General features: G+C 41.5%; 1 pseudogene; it reads right to left on the reverse strand.

Moving 5' to 3' along the window:
- Nucleotides 1-239: 239 nt before the first annotated feature.
- Nucleotides 240-23,529, reverse strand: LOC132130330 (coronin-6-like; annotated as a pseudogene).
- Nucleotides 23,530-23,842: the final 313 nt, after the last annotated feature.

Consider the following 23,842-nt stretch of genomic DNA (forward strand, 5'->3'; position numbering starts at 1 on the left):
TTTGCATTATTGACACTGTTTTCCTAATGAATGTTGTTCAGTTGCTTTGACGCAATGTATTTTGTTTAAAGCGCTATATAAATAAAGGTGACATGTAGAAAAAGCCTGTGAAGTCAAGAAGTCACTTGGTGGTACTGCCAGTTGAACCGGAGTTACGGTTGTTGCCTTATCTGTGCTCATACTTTAGTTTTAAGGGGTTAGCAGTGAATTGGGGAGTGCATTGGATGAGTTAGCTTTATTTAGACTGTGCCATTAGTGTACTTAGAGAGCTTATTCTCTAAATCACAGATTCGTTTCTCCTGAGAGAGAACTGTGGCCTTCAGATTTTGGATCTCCTAAACAAGCTTCTCCAACAACTGAGGCTATAGTTTGAAAGAGATTGAGAGAAAGCAAAGGAGAAGATGGCAGTTGGAAAGAGGAAACAGAAGAGAGAAGAATAGTGACAGTAGAAGAAGGATGAATAAGAGCAAAAAATAGAGGGAAAAGAGCAAGTCAAGGACAGGCTTAATTTGGAAATGAAAAGATATGTTTAGCTTCTAGGGATGGGAATCAAAAGGAAATGAATGATTCTGATTCAGATTCAGATTAAACTTCCATTTATACACTTACACTGTGGTTTCCACAATTCAATTCTTCAAAGTACCAAATTTCAAACAATATTAGGTACAACTGTCAGGTGTCGCCAACTTACTGATTCAGTAGTATTTAGTGATAGTGTGAGTTATTTTGACAGTTTCATTAAAAGAACCATATCATTTAAGTCATTAATTTGTGATTTAAGCTGATACACTGTATTAATTATATAATTTAGTGGTGCTTTTTTCATCGTATCAGACATCAAGCTACAGCTTAAACATACATCTGCCATAGCATTATAGATTAAAAAAACACAGAAAACATTGTTAGGGTATGTTTTTATAATGTTCCAATGTGTTTTTTTTTTGTTTTGTTTTTGATTGTTTTTAAAAAAAACTGAATCTGAATAAAATTCCTAGCCATATTTGCTTCTTGAGAAATTTCAGAAAAGGAGGTGATTAAGGAACAAAATCTTTGAAAAAGACCAAGGATAACCAACATATTCTACTTACGGGCAAACTACTTCCATCTATGACAGACATGCTTCTACGTGTTGCAGGTCTGGTGTCTAGAACATTCTTCTTGGCCACCATTAGCTCTCTACTCTTTGGAGGAACATAGCCATCCCTCATGGACACTAATATGGGGTCTGCATCTCGTCCGTCCGTCCATCCATTCTTCAGGTTCAGGTTCTCTATGTCTGGGTACAGATCATCCTGGAACAGGTTCGACTGGCATCATAGCAAAAGAAAGAGAAAAATTTTACTGGATGAACCGATTTTACATACTTCATCATCATTTATTCAGTTTTGTTGGATTTGTGTTCATAGTGGTTCAGAATTTAAACAACCCTCAACAAAGAGTATGTACTTACCTTTCTGGGTACTGTCATCATAATAGGCTCACACTTTCATTCATGGAGTTTATATAATCTATATAAGGAATAATAAAAGTTTCAGAAATGCTCAATGTGAATGTTTAGAATAACATGTACTGATTGGACTGTGAACTATAATACACAAAATGAGTACTGAGAAAGTAAAAGGATCCATTTTGATTTCTTATAGAGAAAAGTCCTTTCAAAAACAAGGAAATGTTTGAAAAGACTATACTTTCCCTCAAAAAAAGTACATTGATTAAAAGTATGAGGAAGTTAAGATGTCACATTACATTTATTCATTTAGCTGACGCTTTTATCCAAAGCGATTACAATTGCTATATATGTGAGAGGTTGCACGCCTCCGGAGCAACTAGGGGTTAAAGTGTCTTGCTCAGGGACACATTGGTGTCTCACAGTGGATTCGAACCCAGGTCTCTCACACCAAAGGCATGTGTCTTAACCACTGCGTCAACACCACCCCATGTTTCTTTCTTTTTATTTGATACAAAAACTAAAAACATTAAAAACATCAAAATTGTGAAATAGTATTACAATTTAAAATAACTGTTTTCTGTTTTAATATAATTTATAAGGGAATTTTAAGTGTTCCTGTAGCTCAAGTGGTAGAGCATCGTGTTACCAAGCGCAAGGTTGGGGGTTCGATTCCCCAGGAGCCTGATAGGTAAAAATTGATAGCCTGAAGTAAGATAAAAGCGTCTGCTAAATGCATAAAAATTTACACTTAAATGAATTTATTCCTGTGATGGCAAAGCAGATTTTTCATTACTCCAGTCTTCAGTGTCACATGATCATTTAGAAATCATTCTAATATGCTGATTTGGTGCTTAAAAATATCTCTCATTATCCATACTGAAAACATTTGTGCTGCTTAATATTTTTGTGGAAACGTTTTTTTTTCGTCAGGATTTTTTGATGAATAGAAAGCTCCATAGAACAGTATACTGTATATTTATTTGAAACACAAATATTTTGTAACATTACAAATAACTGTCACTTTTAATCAATTTAATGTGTCCCTGCTAAATAAAAGTACAAATAAATCTCACTGACCCCATGGTATTTCTGTATACCACATTTAAGTAACTAACACATATCCAAATTAACCAGTATAACCATGCAAATCTGACCTGGCAATCTCACACTTGCTGACGTCCACTCCTCTCTTGGGCATGAAGCCCATTCCTCTCTGTGGTTCCTTGCTACTGAATGTGCTGATGTAATGCACACAGGGAGGCTCCTCTGTGATCTCAAAATACCGAATACTGCTGTCACCCTGTGGAGACATGGAAAGAACTTTACAGCACCAGCCTGAGTATGATAGCAAATGGAGATGAAACATGGAGTCATACCTTGCCACTGAGAAACACAATGCTAGTGTCTGGATCATAAAAAGACAATAAAACTCCATTACTTGTGTCCAACTCCAACAGTGCTATGGGCTCTTCAAAATTAGTCTAAATGATGACAGGAATAAACACTATCAGTGATTTGAAAGAAAACCCCTGCAGTGAAATAAAACTGATCAAATTATAGAAAAATGAATGGAATAAAATCAATAAAATGAATAATTAATTAGCCTTGAATCGATATATGAACATTTTGTCACCATTTAATCACCCTCATATTGTTACAAACACAAAACTTTAATTAATTAAGACTCATATAAAGGTATTTCAGTGTAACCTGAGAGAATACTTTCTGTCCACTGAAAGTCCAGGTAATCAAATATTGGAATATCCAAAAATGCATTATAAAAGTAAACCTTTTGAAGAGATATGATCACATATGGCAAACAACAAGCTCAAACATGTATGTGTTACACAGGAGAACCAGTGAGGTTTGTTCTAGCATGTGAGACACACACAGGCTTCCATGTTTACCTTATTTTATGTGCTCTATGTATGTGTGTTTATATGTGAATAAAATCTTGTAAAGTTATCATATCTCTTCATGAGACTTGGATTTAACCACTCAGTTCATACAGATTATTTTTTATAACGTTTTATTATTTTATAATGGCTCTTCAAAGTTTCAGGCACATGGCCCCTCAATGGAGTGACAGAAATTTCTCAGGTTTCACAAAATATATTAAAATTTGTGTTGAAGATTAGCCAAAGCAAACTAGGTTTGGAATAGTATAAAGGTATGTAAATTAACTATCCTTCATTACCGGATCCTACAGGCCAAGCTCTCTCTGACTCATCCAGGTGAAACCTGTGGTGAAAATGTTGCCCTCTCTGGTGAAAATGGCTCTCATTGGCCGGATACCATCATATGGGGACAGTTTTTTCTACAGAAGAAAACAATGTGCATTATGTCCAAGTTTACCAATAGCCATGAGTTTTTTTTTTCTTTTTTCTAATTTAATACTTACCGCCACCACCTCGTTTTTCCGGGGATCGCATACTCGAAGGCGACGGTCCTTGCAAGTGGTACAAAACAGACTACCATTGTAGTTCCAACTGATGTTATAAATGAGATCAGGATGGTCATCCATTGTCATCAAGGGTTCTCCAGTGCCCACATTCCAGATGATGATCAGATTATCACCGCCTGGACAAAATCACACTGAATGGAAACCATCTACAGGGTGGGACAAAGACTTTCCACTGCTTCTAATTTATTTCCAATGAAATTAATTATTCTTATTGTAATACACTTGTGTATCTGTTTAATGTAATAAGTTGGCGTCTATTAAAAAGGAGTATTGTTCTTAACCTGCAGTGAGGAGTATGTTGCGGGCAGTGGGGTGCCATTTGATGATGCCTACACGTTTAGAGTGTCCCTCCAGCACCACAATGGGCTCACTGATGGGACGACAGGGAGTGTGGTCAGGGATCTGCCATACCTAAGTAAACATAACTCTATTAGCGAAATGGTTCTCAACTGGGGTGCCTCAACAAACTTCCAAGGATTTAATATTTTATTATAATTATTTTAATATTTTTGAGATCATCCTGCATCATGGATAAATATATTTGTATTTTTCTTACATAATTACTAACATTTTAATTTAATTTTAAAAACAAATATTGTAAATACATACAGACATGTTCATCTGCTTTAAACATGTTAGAATGTAGAAAAATGCCACACACTACTCACACTTAATCAAGCCTGAGGATGGCTGATTGAATACAATGTTGCTAATGAACTTTTTTAATGATACTAGTTGTATACATTGTAAATTAATTTTGTTTACATTTTTCTGTAGTAACATAATATGGTAATTAAGCAAAAATGATCAATTAGCCAAAAAAAAAAAAAAGCATTTGGTGTAGAAACAATTTTCCAATCATCTTTGTTTCATTTACAACTTCAAACCATATATATATATATTAATATATCTGGTTTACAGATTACACTGTCTGGGTATACCTATATATTGGCTTGAAGATAAGTTGTATTATTCCTTTGGTATCAAGTGAGCACAGCAGCAATGCCAGCACAGATGACAGCTGCAGTTAACCTCCTCTAACAGCAGTGCATGCAGTGCATGCCATTCACGTTTTTTAATGTAATGTAAAGTAATAGCAGTTATAGCATCCACATATTATAATCCCCACATCTTCTAGCTTAACTCTGGGGAAATACATCCCACATCCATTTTAAATAGATTAAATAGTACTTTCAGCATTTATACTCATATTTAAAATGTCTGAATGCCATCGCAATAGATACAAAACAAACCAAATGATATCTGCAAGCAAATACTTCTAGAGCTTTTCCAGTAGCAACTTCACTGTCCTGAGCCTTGTAAGTAAATTTCACAAATAATTACAATGAAACTTACATTTTAAAGAAGAAAGACTATACATTTATTTATTTTGCAAAATGTACTGCGATTATTTTTGTTTTAAAAAAATTTTTTAACAGTGTATTGTTTTATCATTTTAACTTTTCATGAAATTCTTTTTCTTGAAAAAGGAGCTTATGTTTCCTTTATTTAAGAAAAATTTAACTATGATTGTATTTATTTTTATCTAATATAATGACATTTATACACAGAAGTATGGCTTAAGTGTCTAAATACTTCATGAGGTCACTATATACGGAAGCTTTAGTGCATGAGGAGGACATGCACATGTTCCGGTGTGTGCTGAAAATTAAATGACTCCTCCCTATAGACAACTCAGACCCATCATTCCTTGTCTGTCATTACCATTGGCTTATTTGTGAACAGGTTTCTGGCCAAGAGTGCCCATCTAACATGTGTTTATCATACGAGCTCCTGTCGCATGCCCGAACTGTTAACTCCAGTCATCACCCTTCATATTTACACTATTGTCTGTCACCGTGATCTTTCCCTCCAGTGTGAGTAGGTATATATGGAAACATGCTTCATTTGTTAGTAAAAAATGCAACTGAAACGTTCATGACTACAATGCTAATGGCTGGCAGGCAGTGGAGATGTTTATGAATGTCTGTCTTTATGATTACCATGGCAGTGGTGTCTTCAGAGCAGCTGGCCAGTATGTTGTCATTGTGAGGACACCAGTCAATGTCCAGAACAGGCCCTGAGTGTCCAACCACTAGAGGGTAGCTTTTGTCCACTCGACCCATCTATAGCATATTAAAACAAGGAATAAAAGATCATGTTAAGCATTGAGACACATATAAAGTCAGTATATGGTCTTAATATATATTAATATATATTACACCATTACACCACCACCACCTAACAAGGCATGATGGATCCATGTTCTCATTCTGTTTATGCCAAATTCTGACTCTACCACCTGAATGTCTCAACAGAAATCGAGACTCATCAGACCAGGCAACATTTTTCCAGTCTTCAACTGTCAAATTTTGGTGAGCTTGTGCTAATTGTAGCCTCTTTTTCCTATTTGTAGTGGAGATGAGTGTTACCCTGTGGGGTCTTCTGCTGTTGTAGCCCATCCGCCATAAAGGTTGTTCGTCTTGTGGCTTCACAAATGCTTTGCTGCATACCTCGATTGTAACGAGTGGTTATTTCAGTCAAAGTTGCTCTTCTGTCAGCTTTAATCAGTCAGCCCATTCTCCTCTGACCTCTAGCATCAACAAGGCATTTTCGCCCACAGTACTGCTGCATACTGGATGTTTTTCCCTTTTCACATGATTCTTTGTAAACCCTAGTGTAAGGTCCAGGCACTCGGCCCAAGGAAGGTATCCGGTGCTGGATGAAGGTTTCCTGCGTGTTCGGTCTTTCAGCGCGTAGAGTTATTCAATTTAGGTTAAGCTCAAATCTGACTCCATTATATATTTAATCTGACTCCATTTTAGTATGACCTCGAATTTAGGTTGGAATTCAAATTGGTTGTACGTCTGTTTCTAATTAGTAGGCCTGTTCTTCTGACATTTGATTATTCTAGTTAAACTCTTTAGGTTATATTAACTTGTTCATTCTGGTGCTCAAGTCTCTAACAAGGATTCAACGTAATCTACTAGAGTCAATATTTACAGAGTAAAAAAGAATAAAATCAAATGTAACAATTTATTATCAGTCAGGTAAATATGAATTCTGCCAATTACATATCCAATTGAAACACATCAAATCATATCAATACAAAACATAAAATTCTCAAAGATGAATCTAAAAGTAAAATATGCATACCTGACCTTAGAAAATACATAGTATGAAGTGAAGAGACACACAACACACTACGGGCTTTCTGGCTACAGAAATCGCCCTGATCCTTTTGCTGCAATCCTTTAAATACCTCAGACCAAGACAAACATCCCCCGAGATGAAGACAGAAACTAACTATTGGAATTTGATTAGGTCAGGTCCCAGACCAGGGTAGTTTACACCTCAGTGGGAACAGAAGGTAATTTACATGGAAGACCCTGGAAAAGGGCACTCCCATTACAGTAATCAAATTATCTCTTAACTCTTAAGATCTGTATCTTTTAATCTACTTTCTAAAGTTGAGACCATTGTACCAGTTGCCCTGAGACAATACAAATGACACCAAACATGACTGTAAATATCACTTGCATTAATGCAGAATATTATACTATTGGCAATTCTGAGTGAAACTAAGCAGAGGTGGAAAGAGTACAAAAATATTCTACTCAAGTAAAAGTACCATTACATTAATGAAATTTTACTTAAGTACAAGTAAAAGTACCAGTCTAAAAATCTACTCAAGTAAAAGTAAAAAGTAGCTCATTTAAAATTTACTCAGAGTAAAAATTACTTAGTTACATTTTAACTAGGGATGTGCACGGATAGTCGAACATTCGAATATTCGTTCTGCTCTAATTATTCGATAAATAAAAATGATATTCGAATTTCGCAAAAAAAAAAAGTTCACAATAAAACCTAATTTGGTAACTTTCTGTGATTCTCCACGGCATATTTGAAGGTGTATGCAAGCAAAAAATAATTAATGAATGATTAAGGGGCCATTCACATATCGCGCGGAAAAGGCTATGTGCGCTGCTTTCTCCTTCTTTCCAAAGCGCTTGGGCAGAAGCGCTCCTGAGGCGACGCGTTCTCTCCATGAAGACGCGGAAATTTCAGCAAAGGATAAATGGATTTGCAGCACAAAAAAAAAAAAATCGCTTTCAGTAGCTCTGCTACTAAATTTATTTCAAAATGGCAATCCATATACAGCTATGATCAGCTGTTCCTTCATCTTGGCTGAGCTTTTAACGTTGTTACAGGAATGGATGAAGCTGAATGTTTAGTTCTTGTCACATGACCCGCGATGCGCTTGTGGCATTCTGAAAGTTGAGATGTTTTTAACTCGATGCTGTGCGGACGCGCCTGGAAAAAACGGGAACGCGTCGCACCGCGTGCGCATCGCGACCGTGTCGCTTCCATTATGAGCGCGCATACCGCGCGCCTACATTGGAAATAACGAACTTGAGCATGCAAAAGACGCGATATGTGAACGCCCCCAAAAAGAACTGTGGTCTTCTACAGTACTTCAAATATGGCGTGGAGAATCACAGAAAGTGATCCAAGAACATTGTTGCAGCATCTCTCAAGCAACGAATAAACACCGCTAACTTGGGGAATGCAGTGAAAACTCCTCTTCTCGCCTCTGCCCTAGACCCTCGGCACAAACATCTCAGGTTTCTCGATGAAAACATGAGAGAAGTAAGAAAAAAAAAGAACATTTCCTTGATGCGAGTGGTGCGGATGCAGTCTCCAGCGATGATTACAGAGAGTCCAGCCGAGACGAGTGGGAACAGTTCTTGCTGGAGCCATGTATTCCACCATATGACGATCCCATTCAGTGGTGAAACGAAAACACGAAGCGCTTCACAAAACGTATTCGCTTAGCACACCGTTATTTGTGAGTCCGCCAACGTCTGTGCCATCAGAGCGTGTTTTCTCCGCGGCCAGCCTTACTGTTAACAGACAGGAGCCAACTTTCCCCCAATCATGTTTATATGCCTGTATTTCTTAACAAGAACATTTGAAACAATAGAAAAAAAGAAAAAAAGATTTGCTGACAGTTCAAAAGTTAAGTGTAAGCTACATTCTGTACAATAGCCTAATTGCTGCAGGCTGCTTTACGTTTTTTCTTTGTTCACTTTTTTAATCTGTACTTTTGTTTGTTTGCACGCATTGTTAAAGGTTTTCAGCTACAAATGCACAAATACACGATGTGTAATGTTCAAGCTTATTGCTTGTTCAAAATGACGAAAACAAATGTTGCTGAAAAATAACTACATGATATGTGTGCTGGAGCAGGGTTAGAACTAAACTCTGCAGGGCTACGGCCTTCCAGAAACTGAGTTTGACACCCCAGGGATAGGTCTATTAATCTCAAACTAGTTGTTTTTAATTAAAGGAATCAGTTATTTTGAATAATAAAACATTTGGGCTGTTACCAGGCAAATCCGTATCAACAAACTCATCTTTTAATGCAGAGGAAATGCAGAAGATTCATTGGAAGTGGCATTTAGATGTATTACACTGTTTAGTGCAGGACAAGAATGCATTTAACCTGCAGTTACAAATGCATGAATAATGTTTTGATATACAAGACATAAAATGTTGAATACTCATTTGAAATGATAAGAAATTAATTATTTAAAAAAATCAAAAGATACTTTAAATGTGAAATTAAAATGGCCAGTATGTGTCAGCATGTCACTGTTAATAAGTGAGTCATTGCGATTGAACCGAATTATTTAAACGGTTGATTCATTCAGGAACGAAACACTGTCACGTTGCTCAGAGACGCAAAACTGTGCTTTGGTGGCTGTGTTTTGAATTATTTTCTGTTGTAGAAATAGAGCTAAAAAAGGCAATATGGTGTCTAAAACGCAAGTCTCTTAATTAACTTGTTTACTGAACTGTTATATATATGTATGTATATATTCATGATGATTTTTGGAGGAACAGATGGCATTCTTTGTGTGATTTTGATTTAATATATGGAATTATATAAATATGTGAATTTTCTGCCCCTATATCTTCAATTTTGTGATCATTCTAAATGCATTTTAGGAGACTAAATCACACAGTGAAAGAACGCACTATAAATGCGCATGTACATCATTAAAACAAAAATAGCACACTCCTCACCACTGTCTTTTTGGCTAATTTGTGCAAAACCTCTTGCTAAAATGTCAAAGCTTCATTTTAACCACCAATGCAACGATGCAATTATTTAGCTTACCTCTACATTCTTGCGAAGGGTTGATGTCTTGTCGAGATTTTATAAGCTGCTAGTTTGGTCTTCCTAGGCAAGTACAGCTTACACTGCATAATAGATCATACATATGGCCAGGGGTTCACTTCATTTCCTTCGAGTTCAACTTCAGAATATGACGGGGTTTCGTTTTCAGCGGTGTCTGCACCACTAACGCCTGTTTTGTCCGTCTGCATCTTTCTTGTGATTTTAGCGCCAGTTTTCCCTCCTGCCTATTATTTACAGCTGTAGTTTCCAGGGAGCGATTTATTTTTTTTATTTTTATTTTTTTTACTCAGTAATTAATGTGTTTTAAAATGTAGCAAAGTACAATACTTCAAACAAAATATACTTAAGTAAAAGTAAAATTACAGATTTAAAAAATTACTTTAAAAAGTATTAGTACACAAAAAAGCTACTCAATTACAGTAACGCGAGTAAATGTAATTCGTTACTTTCCTCCTCTGAAACTAAGTTAAGGGAGTGTGATGGTGAGGTGTGAACTGCTAGGTGTGGTGCATCTTCGATGGCACCGTTATTTATGATGGAGGGTATTCAAGAGAGTGTTCAAATGTTAATTATCAGGAAAGTCCTTTAGTTTCTTAGAGAGAAGTCGTCCCTCAGTCCAGACGGTCCGGCTCCAGTCTTACACTAGAAATGGTTGTGCGTGAAAATCCCAGTAACTGAGCAGATTGTGAAATACTCAGACCGGCCCGTCTGGCACCAACAACCATGCCACGCTCAAAATTGCTTAAATCACCTTACTTTCCCATTCTGACATTCAGTTTGGAGTTCAGGAGATTGTCTTGACAAAGACCACACCCCTAAATGCATTGAATCAACTGCCATGTGATTGGTTGATTAGATAATTGCACTAATGAGAAATTGAACAGGTGTTCCTAATAATCCTTTAGGTGAGTGTATACACACACACACATATATATATATATATATATATATATATATATATATATATATATATATATATATATATATATATATATATATATATTTTAAGTAATACATTTAGCAACTTACAATATATATATATATATATATATATATATATATATATATATATATATATATATATATATATATATATATATATATATATATACACTCACCTAAAGGATTATTAGGAATCTTTACTTTCTTTATATCTATCTATCTATCTATCTATCTATCTATCTATCTATCTATCTATCTATCTATCTATCTATCTATCTATCTATCTATCTATCTATCTATCTATCTATCTATCTATCTATATATGTAAAACGGTAATTGATCTATCATTTGTTTTGTCATTTTAGCTGCATGCACATTTGCCATTTTGCCCTGTCACTGATTGATTTCCCCCTTAATAGAAAATGTGGAAAATTATTAAATTAGTGACACCCAAGTCATTTATTTGGCCCCTTTCTACAGTTTGGCTCATTCCATTTTCTCAAATTTTACAGAAATTAAAAGCTATATATCAAACTAATATTTTAATGTATTGGAAATTGATATTTATTATGTATAAATGTTTATTTAATTTAACGTTTAGTGTTACAAAAACACATAAATATGGGTTTTAAACATTTAGTTTGGGTTTTAAAAGTTTAGTTGTGATGTTGCAAAATTAACAGAATATAAAGCAGCTTGTTCAATGTTTACTTTGACCTCCTGAGGTTGACTATCATTTTCTGTAACCTTTTTAAATGTTATTTTGTTATTTGTGTTGAAATGGTGTGAGCACATGTTGGTTCTGTGTTCAGCTGCTACACCTCCAGTCACTCTCTTCCTCATCTTCTTTGTGTGTATTTATAAACCTGTGATTAGGCGTTGAAAAGGGAGTTTTTCTTTTGGCCTGCCCGAGACTGAGTACATGGCTAGCTGGGTATTTATATGTCTTTCCAGGCCTGCTGATATATGCTCGTGACTCGGCAGAGACTATACTAAAAGGGCATTAACTGATGATGGACCCTTAAAGAATTAAAACAAACTCAAAAAAAAAAAAAAAAGATTCAATGATGTGATTCACCACTGTGGATCAATATGTTATGCTTGACTTTGATACAACAAAGGTCTCACATGCATTAGTAACAACTATAAGTTATTTAAGATACTTTTTCATGTCAAACTCAGCATTTCTACAATAGTTTCTATTGTGGAAGACCTGTTTGATTGCTTACCCTACATCAAATTAATATAAGAACTTTATACAGTAGTCCCAAATGTAGCTATTTGAATGCTTATTAAACTACATTTAAAAATGCAAAATAACAAAAATATGAGCCCAATTGGAATTTATTATAAAGAAAGATAGCAAACTCACACTTTTCAAGCAAAATATTACACACAGTAAGTAGCTTGTTATTTATAATTCACTCAAAACTCTGTCTAAAATTTAAACAGTCTTTGGTTGTCACATATATCTGTTCATCAGTAAATATGATAAACAACACCTGTGTGAACAATCGCTAAAATGACCTTAGGCCCAATTGAGAGGAATGTCTAAAATTAAAAAATGAAACTGAAAAGAAAAAAGTACTGGAGCACCAAAAGGCTGTGTGTTGTCACCTTTGTTGTTTTCAATTTATATAAATGATATGACTGTGCACAGCACCAATGTTAGTTTACTTAAATATGCTGATGACATGGCCTTGGTAGGACTTCTCACAGAAAATAATGCAGCTCATGAGGAAGCTTATTTTAGCCAAGTCACTTTATTGCAGGATTGGTGTCAGACTGTTAAATTGGAAATTAACGTGACTAAAACAAAAGAACTTATAATACAAACGAAACCAAGAGGGGCCAGTAACATCAACCCTGTTGTACTTAACAGCCGGCCTGTGGAAGTAGTTGAAAATTACTATTAAGTACTTGGTTACAATGATTGATCGTACTTTAAGTTTTAATGTTAACTCAGAGAGTATTTTTAAGAGAGCTAATCAGCAATTGTTTTTAATTAGAAAACTGAGGAGTTTCAGGGTCAGTCAGCATATTCTTGAGATGGCATATAGGGTCCTTGTAGAAAGTATTTTACAGTTTTTAATATAACAGCTTGGTATGGTAACCTGAATGTGAAAGATAAAAACAAGCTTTCTAAAATTGTTAATATGGCAGGGAAGGTGATTGGCAAGTCACAAAGGCAGCTTGGGGATGTATTTGATAAGGCGGTACTCAGGAAGGCCCGACAGATATCAACAGACACCCTACACCCACTAAACTCAGAGTTTGAATTGCTTCCATCTGGCCGTAGATTCAGGGTCCCAAGGGCGAGCCGGAACATCTATAAGAGATCTTTTATTCCCCATGCCATACAGGAACTTAGTCTAAACTGAAATTCTTTTAAAAATGTGTTTATTGTAGATCGAAACCTATCTTATTTTAATCAGCTGCGCTGCTTTCCATTTTCTGTTGTATGTTGATGGTGGTAGTATTGTACTCTTAACTGTGTGTATTTTAATGCAAGTTTAAATGTGGTGTCATTGATGTATTTCTGTTCGGAGAAGTCGAAGACAAATTTCCACTAAGGTGGACAATAAAGTCTAATGAATGAAATACTTTTTAAACCACTTTATCTGTGAAATGCATTTATTTGAAATATGTTTTGTATTATTACGGTATACATTTCTTATACGTGTACTTAAATATTTTAAAATATTTTATATGAATATATTTAATATTGTGACGAGTGGGGCGGGGCCGAGGGATGTGGGGACACAAGCGAGGCCGGTGGAGTTATTGGGAAATCAGCGACACCTGCGACCCACCGCCGGTCTCGAGTCCCACAGAGGAGATGGAAGGATATAAAACTGGAGCGACGACAGTGAAGGACGAGAGAGGACCAGGCCTGGGCTTTATTTTATGTTTTGGTTTTACTTTGTGCGCATCAGTCGTCCGTGAGGGGCTGATGCGCTGTTTTGTGTTTATTTTGTAATTAAAGTTTCATTTTGATTGTCCGCCGGTTCCCGCCTCCTTCTTCCCGATGATTATGGAGTTTTTATTATTACAAATATATTTTTATTTTTATATTAAGTTTAAAAAAAGTATTTTAAATCAATTTGATCATCTTACTGACCTCAAATTTTGTATGATAATATATGTCTAAATTTTGTAAATTTAAAACTTTTAACTGCATCCCATATTTGACGTTTACCTAGGAAATAGTTTTATTTTGCCCCATTCTTTAGTCTAGCTCATTCTATTTTCTTAAATTTTACAGAAATTGAAGGTTGTGTTGATCAAATTCAACTATTCAACCGTTACCAAAATGTAAAAAAAAAAAATTAATGTATGAGAAATAACTACTCATAATATAAATCTAATCGATATATTATAGGTTAATGCTTAAATTTGTCAATATCAGTTTAATGATGAGTCTATAAGTAATACTACTAGAAATGTATAGTACATATGGTGGCATTCTGAAAAAATCAATGACAGAAGAAAGAATATATAAACCTATATGATTTGTTATATCAGGGGTGGGGACACACACCGTGTGTGTGCATTGTTTGGGAGTGCAGCATGCGCGGGCAGCTCTCAAGGGGGCTGCTTGCGAGGATTGTGAGAGATTGCCAATCCGTGTGCTGTGCTCCCACCTGGCTGTTTTCAGTGAGGATGGCCAGGCTCGCGAGCCCCGTGGTGTGCTCTTCATGGGGCTCGCAGATGGATCTGGCGGGGGATCTCGAGACTGCCGAAGCACGCTCTCGCGATTCATCCACCAGTTCTAATGCTCTCCCGCCTAGTGCCTTCTTCCGCACGAGTGGAGAGCCCAGTGCTAGAGCTGTCAGCTTCCGAGGAAGTAGACGTGCTCAGCATCGAAGGCGGGAATTTTGGGGATGACTCGCCACCCCGTGTCCCCGCATATGAGGAGCCGGTGGAGGTTGTCTCTCATGCAGTGGCCCTTCCTAATATCAGTTGGCCACATCAGAGGCAGGAAATGCTTATTAAAAGCAAGTTAGACAAGCGTTTCCTGCAGCACAGAGAGCAACCTCGTCATCGGGGGTTTACCGTTCTATCCGGAATCGTGGAACAAACCACATTCATCTCGCGTGTCCAACCCCACTGTGTTAAACTATACCAAATCTGGGGGGGGGGGGGGGTGAGAGAACAGATATGGGATGATGCCTCGGTTGGCCGCTTGCCACCTATTTGGCCCCCGAGTCGGCATCATCCCTAAAAACCCCGGTGCTGCCCACTAAACCGTGCCGTGATACATCTGCGTTAGAGGGCAGGGCTTATATGGCTGCGGGTCGGGCTGGCGCTAGTCTGTATACAATGTCAGTACTGCAAGCGTACCAGGCCGACCTTCTTAAAGATATTGATGAGGGCGAGGGTCCAACTCCGGAAATTATTGCAGAGTTGAGGAAGGCTGCAGATCGGTCTCTCCGAGTCACCAAGGAAACGGCCCGTGTTATTGGCCGTTCCATGGCAGCAATGGTGGTCTCAGAGAGACACTTATGGTTAAATCTGTCAGGCATCAAGGAGAAAGACAGGGCTTTCCTCCTTGATGCCTCGATTTCGCCTTCTGGCCTGTTCGGCGACTCAGTTAATGTCGTAGTCGACAGGTTTCAGGAGGCAAAGCAACATTCTGCGGCCTTAAAACAATACCGCCGCCGCTCGAGGCGTAAGAAGCCTGCCCCTGTCACGTGAAAGAACACAAAATCCAATTGCAAGTAAAACAGTTTATTTGCCACAACGCAAACAGCAGGGAACAAGAAAATAGAGCAGGTGAGCTGGTGAACAGGTGAGCTGGTGAATCGGTGAGCTGGAGAGCTGTCTCTGTAACACGGAGACTATGAGGCACTGACCCGAACCAACCCAGAGAATTCCCCTAGGAACAGGCGTGGAAGCACACTGAGCTATCTCCTTGGCAGAGCGCAAGAAGAGTGATCTGAGGACAGAGAGCAAGACCAGCATCGACAAACACAAACAACGATCTGACAACATGCAGTAACAACCACAAGACAGATAAAGACAGGACAGAACCAGCATCAGGTGCAGCCATGCTGATTAGCTCATCAGCCCAATGATTGCCGGAGCAATGCTGAATGAACAATCAGACAGAAACGAGAAAACAGACATGCAGAATGAACACACAGATCTATGAACCGTGACAGTACCCCTCCTCCTAGGAGCGCCTCCTGGCGCTTCCAGAGGAACCTACCTGGCGATTGTAATCATCAATAAGCGAATGATCCAATATGTCCCTAGCGGGAACCCAACTCCTCTCCTCCGGACCGTAACCCTCCCAGTCCACCAAGTACTGAAATCCGCGTCCCCTCCGCCTCGAGTCCAGAATACGCCTTACCGAATAAGTGAGTTCCCCATCTACGAGTCGCGGCGGTGGGGGAACTGGGACAGGCGGATTAATGGGGGCACGAAAAAGGGGCTTTAATTTGGAGACATGGAAGACGGGATGAATTCTCCTGTACGCAGGAGGAAGTTTGAGGCAGACTGCCACTGGACTAATAATCTTGGTGACAGTAAACGTGCCGATAAATTTGGGAGCAAGCTTCTTACAGACGGAACGGAGAGGAATATCTTTAGATGAAAGCCACACTTTTTGACCAACAACGTAGACGGGTGGCTCAGACCGGTGGCGATCGGCCTGGGCCTTGGTGCGCGCCCCCACCTGGAGGATGGCTTCTCTAGCCCTCCTCCAGGTGCGGTGGCACCTCTGGACAAAGGCGTGAGCAGAGGGGACCGCGACTTCGGATTCCATACTCTGAAAGATAGGTGGCTGGTAACCTATGCTACACTGAAACGGAGATAGGCCCGTGGATGACACTGGTAAAGAATTGTGTGCGTACTCCACCCATGAGAGTTGCTGACTCCAAGAGGATGGGTTTTGAGACACCAAACACCGCAATATCCATTCCAAATCTTGGTTGGCCCTCTCCGTCTGACCATTACTCTGGGGATGAAACCCAGAAGAAGGACTAACAGTCGCCCCTAACAAACGACAAAATTCTTTCCAAAATTTGGAAACAAACTGAGGCCCCCTGTCAGAGACCACGTCTGCCGGGAGGCCATGAATACGAAAGACGTGATTAATGACAGCAACCGCTGTTTCTCTGGCTGAGGGTAATTTGGGCAGAGGAACAAAATGAGTTGCCTTCGAGAACCGGTCCACCACGGTCAAAACTACCGTGTTACCCTGCGATGGCGGGAGTCCCGAAACAAAATCTAGCGAAATGTGGGACCAGGGTCTCGAAGGAACCGACAGTGGCTGAAGGAGTCCAGCAGGGGGTTGATTGGAAACCTTAGAAGTGGCACAGACAGAGCAAGCCAAAACAAAATGACGTATATCCCGGGCCATAGAGTGCCACCAGAACCGCTGTTTGACAAGAAATACTGTACGATTTACCCCTGGATGACAAGCTACTTTGGAACAATGGCCCCAACGGATGACCTCGGACCGTAATTCTTCTGGCACAAATAAACTACTCGGTGGGCATCCAGGCGGAGGCGTTACCCCTTCTAAGGCCTTACAGACCTTCGACTCGATCTCCCAAGTCATACCAAATACCACGATGTCATGTGGCACTATAGACTCGGGAGACAACGGGCGTTCAGATTTATCAAAAATACGGGACAAGGCATCAGGTTTAACGTTCTTAGAACCTGGACGATAAGAAATTGAAAAACGAAAACGACTGAAAAATAAGGCCCACCGAGCTTGCCTAGAATTTAACCTTTTAGCAGAACTGATGTATTCAAGGTTCTTATGGTCAGTCCAGACTATAAAAGGCTCCTCCGAACCCTCCAACCAATGTCGCCATTCTTCCAAAGCGAGCTTAACTGCCAGCAACTCTCTATTACCAATGTCATAATTACATTCGGCAGGAGAAAAATGATGAGAATAATATGCGCAAGGGTGAACCTTACCATCCGTGGAAGAACGCTGGGAAAGAACCGCACCAGCCCCGACCTCTGACTCATCGACCTCCACCACGAACTGACGGAAGGGGTCAGGGGCCACCAGAATGGGAGCTGAAACAAAGCAACTCTTTAATTTGCAGAACGTAGCTTCCGCCATGCTAGACCACCTGAACGTCATCTTGGCGGAGGTCAAGGCAGTCAAAGGGGCGGCTAGCTGGCTGTAATTGCGAATAAAACGGCGGTAAAAATTGGCAAAGCCCAGAAACCTCTGCAGGGCCTTGCGGGAATCTGGGGTTGGCCAATCTACCACAGCCTGGACTTTGTTGGGATGGCATAACAAGTATAACAAGATACTCAAAATGCCCCCTGGAGGTATTAAAAGCGGTCTTCCATTCATCCCCATTTCTTATGCGAACCAAATGATAGGCATTGCGAAGATCCAATTTTGTGAAAAAGGAAGCACCCTGCAGACTCTCGAAGGCTGAGGACATCAACGGCAAAGGGTAGGTATTCTTTACCGTGATACTATTCAACCCTTGATAGTCGATACAAGGACGCAGGGAACCATCTTTCTTTTCCACAAAAAAAAATCCTGCACCTGCAGGAGAAGAAGAAGGACGGATGATCTTGGCTGCAAGAGAATCAGAAATATATTTCTCCATGGCCTCCCTCTCCGGTACGGAAAGTGAGTATAACCTGCCTTTAGGCGGAGAAGTACCTGACAATAAATCTATTGCACAATCATAAGGACGATGCGGAGGAAGAGAAGCAGCCCGGGACTTACTGAACACTCCCTTCAGGTCAAGATACTCCGCGGGCACGTTTAACAGATCCACATGTTCATCCTGCAACACAGAACAAGACACAGAAGAGCAAGCGGACAACAAACATGATGCATGACAATATTCACTCCAGGATGAGACTGTGCTTAGTTGCCAGTTTATATTGGGGTTGTGTAACACTAGCCAGGGGTGACCCAAAACCACAGGAGCCAAAGGGGAATCAGTCAAATAAAAAGAAATGGTCTCAGTGTGGTTGCCCGAAGTGATAAGACTCACCGACTCAGTGGCATGAGTGATGGGTGGAAGCGACTGACCACAGAGGGCACTGACTGAGATAGGTGGACTAAGTGGAACTGCACGAATACCCAGCTTAGACGCTGTCCCACAATCCAAAAAATTACCCTCTGCACCAGAATCCACCAGTGCTTTACAAGAGAAAATGTCCCGGCCCCTCCGTATTTGAACCGAGAGCAGAGTTACCGGGGAGGAGGACTTCTGAGTGGTGACTCCGCCCATCAGTAGCCTCCTTACTGACGAGCTCAGGTTTTTACCGGGCACTGTGCAGCGATGTGACCTGCGGCACCACAGTATAGGCATAGCCTCAGGTTCCTACGCCGGTCCTTCTCCTCTCGAGAAAGGTGAGCCCTGCCCACCTGCATGGGTTCTGGATCAAAGCGGTGATCAGTTGTCTTCTCCACCATGGCTGCAAACTGGTCACGCTGATGTAGTCTGGTGTCCACTCGGATGGCCAGATCGATCAATCCGTCGAGTGAAGTGGGTAATTCCAGGGTGTAAATCTCCTTAATGATCCGGTCGGCCAATCCATGCCTAAACATGTCCCACTGCGCTTCTTGGTTCCAGTTGCATTCTGCCGCCAATGTTCGAAACTCAATAGAATAATCCGTAACTGACCGATCTCCTTGGCGTAACTCCGCCAATTCCCTTGCCGCCTCCCTACCAGATGCAGCCCGATCAAAAACCTTCCTGAGCTCCTCAGAAAACAATTGGAATGAAGAACAGCAAGTGTGTCCTTGTTCCCACACCGTTGTTCCCCAGAGAGCCGCTCGTCCAGAAAGCAGAGTTATGATAAAAGCCACTTTGGATTCCTCTGTAGGAAAAGACGAAGGCTGGAGAGCAATGTGAAGAGAGCAAGTGGTCAAAAATGAACGACATAACAGGGGCTCACCGGAATAAACAGTTGGAGGCGGTAGACGAGGCTCAATGCGTCGGTTGGTGATATCCACAGGTGGAAACGTCGGAGGATTAAGGGCAGTGGGTTGTTGGGCAGATTCAGGTTTTAACTGTCTGACCTGAGTGGTGAGATCAGAGACCTGCGTGACGAGTGCCTGCACTGCACGACCAGTAGCCATGATTTGCTCCTCTTGCTGTGCAAAACGACTATTGCTACTGGTAAGAATGTCTCTCAGCTCTGCCATACTTGCTGGATCCATCTTGGTCAGATCGTTCTGTCACGTGAAAGAACACAAAATCCAATTGCAAGTAAAACAGTTTATTTGCCACAACGCAAACAGCAGGGAACAAGAAAATAGAGCAGGTGAGCTGGTGAACAGGTGAGCTGGTGAATCGGTGAGCTGGAGAGCTGTCTCTGTAACACGGAGACTATGAGGCACTGACCCGAACCAACCCAGAGAATTCCCCTAGGAACAGGCGTGGAAGCACACTGAGCTATCTCCTTGGCAGAGCGCAAGAAGAGTGATCTGAGGACAGAGAGCAAGACCAGCATCGACAAACACAAACAACGATCTGACAACATGCAGTAACAACCACAAGACAGATAAAGACAGGACAGAACCAGCATCAGGTGCAGCCATGCTGATTAGCTCATCAGCCCAATGATTGCCGGAGCAATGCTGAATGAACAATCAGACAGAAACGAGAAAACAGACATGCAGAATGAACACACAGATCTATGAACCGTGACAGCCCCAAGCGGGCAGCCACAGCCATCTGCCAGCTCCTCTGCCTACAGACAGGCGCAAAAGGAGAACGTCGCTTCTAGAGCTCTCAGCCGAAGCCTCAGCCTAAACCGGGCGACCTGAGGGCCGTCCTGCAGGCGAAGAAGGCTTCAACGAAGAGGTCCTAGCCAGCCTAGGCCCTCTGCGGGCGGCCCCACCCATGGGGGAGCGTTTGAGGTCGCCTCTCCGCAGAGCCCGCAGGAAATCGATGTCGACTTCCTGCCGTTAAGTGCGCTTCGGGACGCATTGGCCTCCAGCGAACGCGCCCTTCACTGTCCGCCCCACAGGCTCCCAAGGTCCCAAGGTCTCGTGCTGTGAGCGTCATGTCGCCGGAAAGCCGTCCCGACAGACGCCTCCCTCACGGGCTGGGGCACGGTCATGGACGGCCGCTTATGAGAGGTCTATGGCAGGTCCATCATTCCTCCTGGCATATAAACTGCCTGGAAATGTTGGCAGTGTTCTGAGCTCTGAGGAGCTTCCTGCCGGATCTCAAGGGTCATCACATCCTTGTGAGGACGGACAATATGTCAGTGGTGGCCTATATAAACCATCAAGGGGGTCTGAGGTCTCGCCCTCTATGCAGACTGGCGCATCAGATCCTCTTGTGGTCCCAGGGGAAATTGTTGTCTCTCAGAGCAACATACATCCCAGGGAATCAGAATCAGGGAGCAGACATCCTGTCGAGGCAGGGGCTGAGGCCCGGGGAATGGAGACTCCATGCCGAGGTGGTGGAGTCAATATGTCAGAGGTTCGGCCCAGTGTAAGTGGATCTATTCACGTCTCGAGAGATGACTCACTGTCCACTGTGGTTTTCCCTCACACATCCAGTTCCACTGGGGTTGGATGCCATGGTACAGACATGGCCGAGGCTGCATGTGTATGCCTTTCCCCCGATCGCTCTGCTCCCGGGAGTTCTAGAGAGGGTTCGTCGCAACGGCATCAGTCTATTATTGGTAGCCCCATTGTGGCCGGCCCGAGTATGGTTCTCAGACATAATATTACTCCTGGACGGCCCTCCATGGGAGCTTCCCATCAGAAGGGATCTGCTGACACAGGCAGAGGGCTCAATACTTCACCCTCTGCCCGAACTATGGAAACTATGGGTCTGGCCCATAGGGGGCACAGTACCGAGAGGCCAGCCTGTCAGCAGGAGTAGCGGAGACCATACTCAGCTCTAGAGGCTCCCTCCACAAGGAAATTCTACGGCCTAAAATGAATGTTTTCACAGTTTGGTGCAGAGAGCGTGAGGTGGACCCATTTAACTGCCCAGTGGCTTCAGTGCTTGAGTTCCTCCAAGATCGCTTCTCAGCTGGTCTTACCCTTGTCCACTCTCAAGGTTTACGTGGCTGCCATTTTGGCTTTCCACGCTCCTCTGAGTGATGGGCCTCTGGGGAGACAGCCGTTGGTCGTACGTTTCCTCCGTGGGGCTTGGAGGATGAGACCTGCGGCTCGTACCAGGGTTCCCACTTGGGGCCTGGTGGTGGTTCTCGAAGGGTTGGTTGAGGCCCCCTTCGAACCGCTGGAGTCGGCTGAGGCCAAGAACCTTTCCCTTAAGGTGGCTTTCTTGTTGGCCATTACTTCTCTGAGGAGGGTAGGCGATCTCCAGGCGCTCTCTATATCTGACCGGTGCCTGGAGTATGCTTCAGGCGACATCAAAGCCATCCTACTTCCTAGGCCAGACTATTTGCCCAAGGTGCCGTCTAATGTGGCACGGCCTACGGTTCTGCAGGCTTTTCATCCTCCACCTCACGTGACGGCGGATGAGGAGAGACTTCACCTGCTCTGCCCTGTTAGAGCTCTCAAAATATATATCCAGAGGTCCTCCTCATGGCGGAAGTCAGACCAGTTGTTAGTCTATTTTCGGGTCGCCCAAGAAGGGGCTTTCTGCTTCCAAACAGACCATTAGCAACTGGATTGTCCAAGCTATAAATTTGAAATTTGCCTTCACCTCTGGCCATGAGGGCTCAATCTACCAGAGGCATGGCATCCTCTAGAGCCCTCCTCTCAAGGGCCCCCATCCAGGAGGTCTGCGATGCAGCAAGATGGGCCACCCCTCACACTTTTATTAGATTTTACAGCCTGGACATTCCATTGAGTCCTGGCACCCTTGTGCTCTCGTCCTAAGTGTGCCTGTGCGCAGCTTCACACTAGGACAGGCAGGGCTCGTTGTGGCATAGTGGGTACTTGTTCCCCCAAAGTGTCGTTCGACGCAGTTTGATTACGGGTTACGATTACGGGTTACGACTGTAACCCTTGTTCCCCGAGAAGGGGAACGAGAACTGCGTCCCTTCGCCACCCCTCCCCCTGCCTGGGAGCGCTTGCTTCATCACAGAAGCTGTCTTTGTTGTGTGCCGGCATCCTTTTTATAGCTTCCGCATATGCCGTCACACATTACGTCATGACGCAACACCAATCAAGATTGGCTTATTTTCATTCATACTTCAGAGGCGCTACGCTGAGGGGATTCCCCCAAAGTGTCGTTCGACGCAGTTCTCGTTCCCCTTCTCGGGGAACAAGGGTTAAAGTCGTAACCCGAGACGTTTTCTCCTCAAGCCACTCACCTTAGACAGAGGCAGAACCAGAAAGGCCCCGCCTCCACTGGACTCCACTATAACTGCCAGAAACATTGGGTTAACTGCCCAAAAGGAACTATCCCATGTCACTTTGGAAACCCGGATATCATTATAACTTTGATCCGCTTTCACTGCTTGCCCAAATACATGGCGGAACTTGCTCTGGCGCACAATGCTGGGACTCGTGGCTGTGAAAACACATTGCATATACAGTATATATATATATATAAACAATAATTTAATAATTATTTGGTGTACACTGTGAAAAAGCTGGTTAGTAATCACTATCAAACTGTTAAATGTATTTTAAATTAAATGAAATTCAATTAAATGTATATTTGATTGCAATTGGCTTAATAATGTTTTATTAAATTATAATTATCTATAATTTATTAAAAAACATTTGTCAATGACAATGACAGCAACATTAAATATTGCTTGATTAATGTCAGCTAGATATATTATTTTTCTGGTAATTAATACTCCCTAACTACTGGCCTGTTTAAAGTTTTAAATAAAC

Source organism: Carassius carassius, chromosome 47 (genome assembly GCF_963082965.1).
Source record: "Carassius carassius chromosome 47, fCarCar2.1, whole genome shotgun sequence".
NCBI lineage: Eukaryota > Metazoa > Chordata > Actinopteri > Cypriniformes > Cyprinidae > Carassius > Carassius carassius.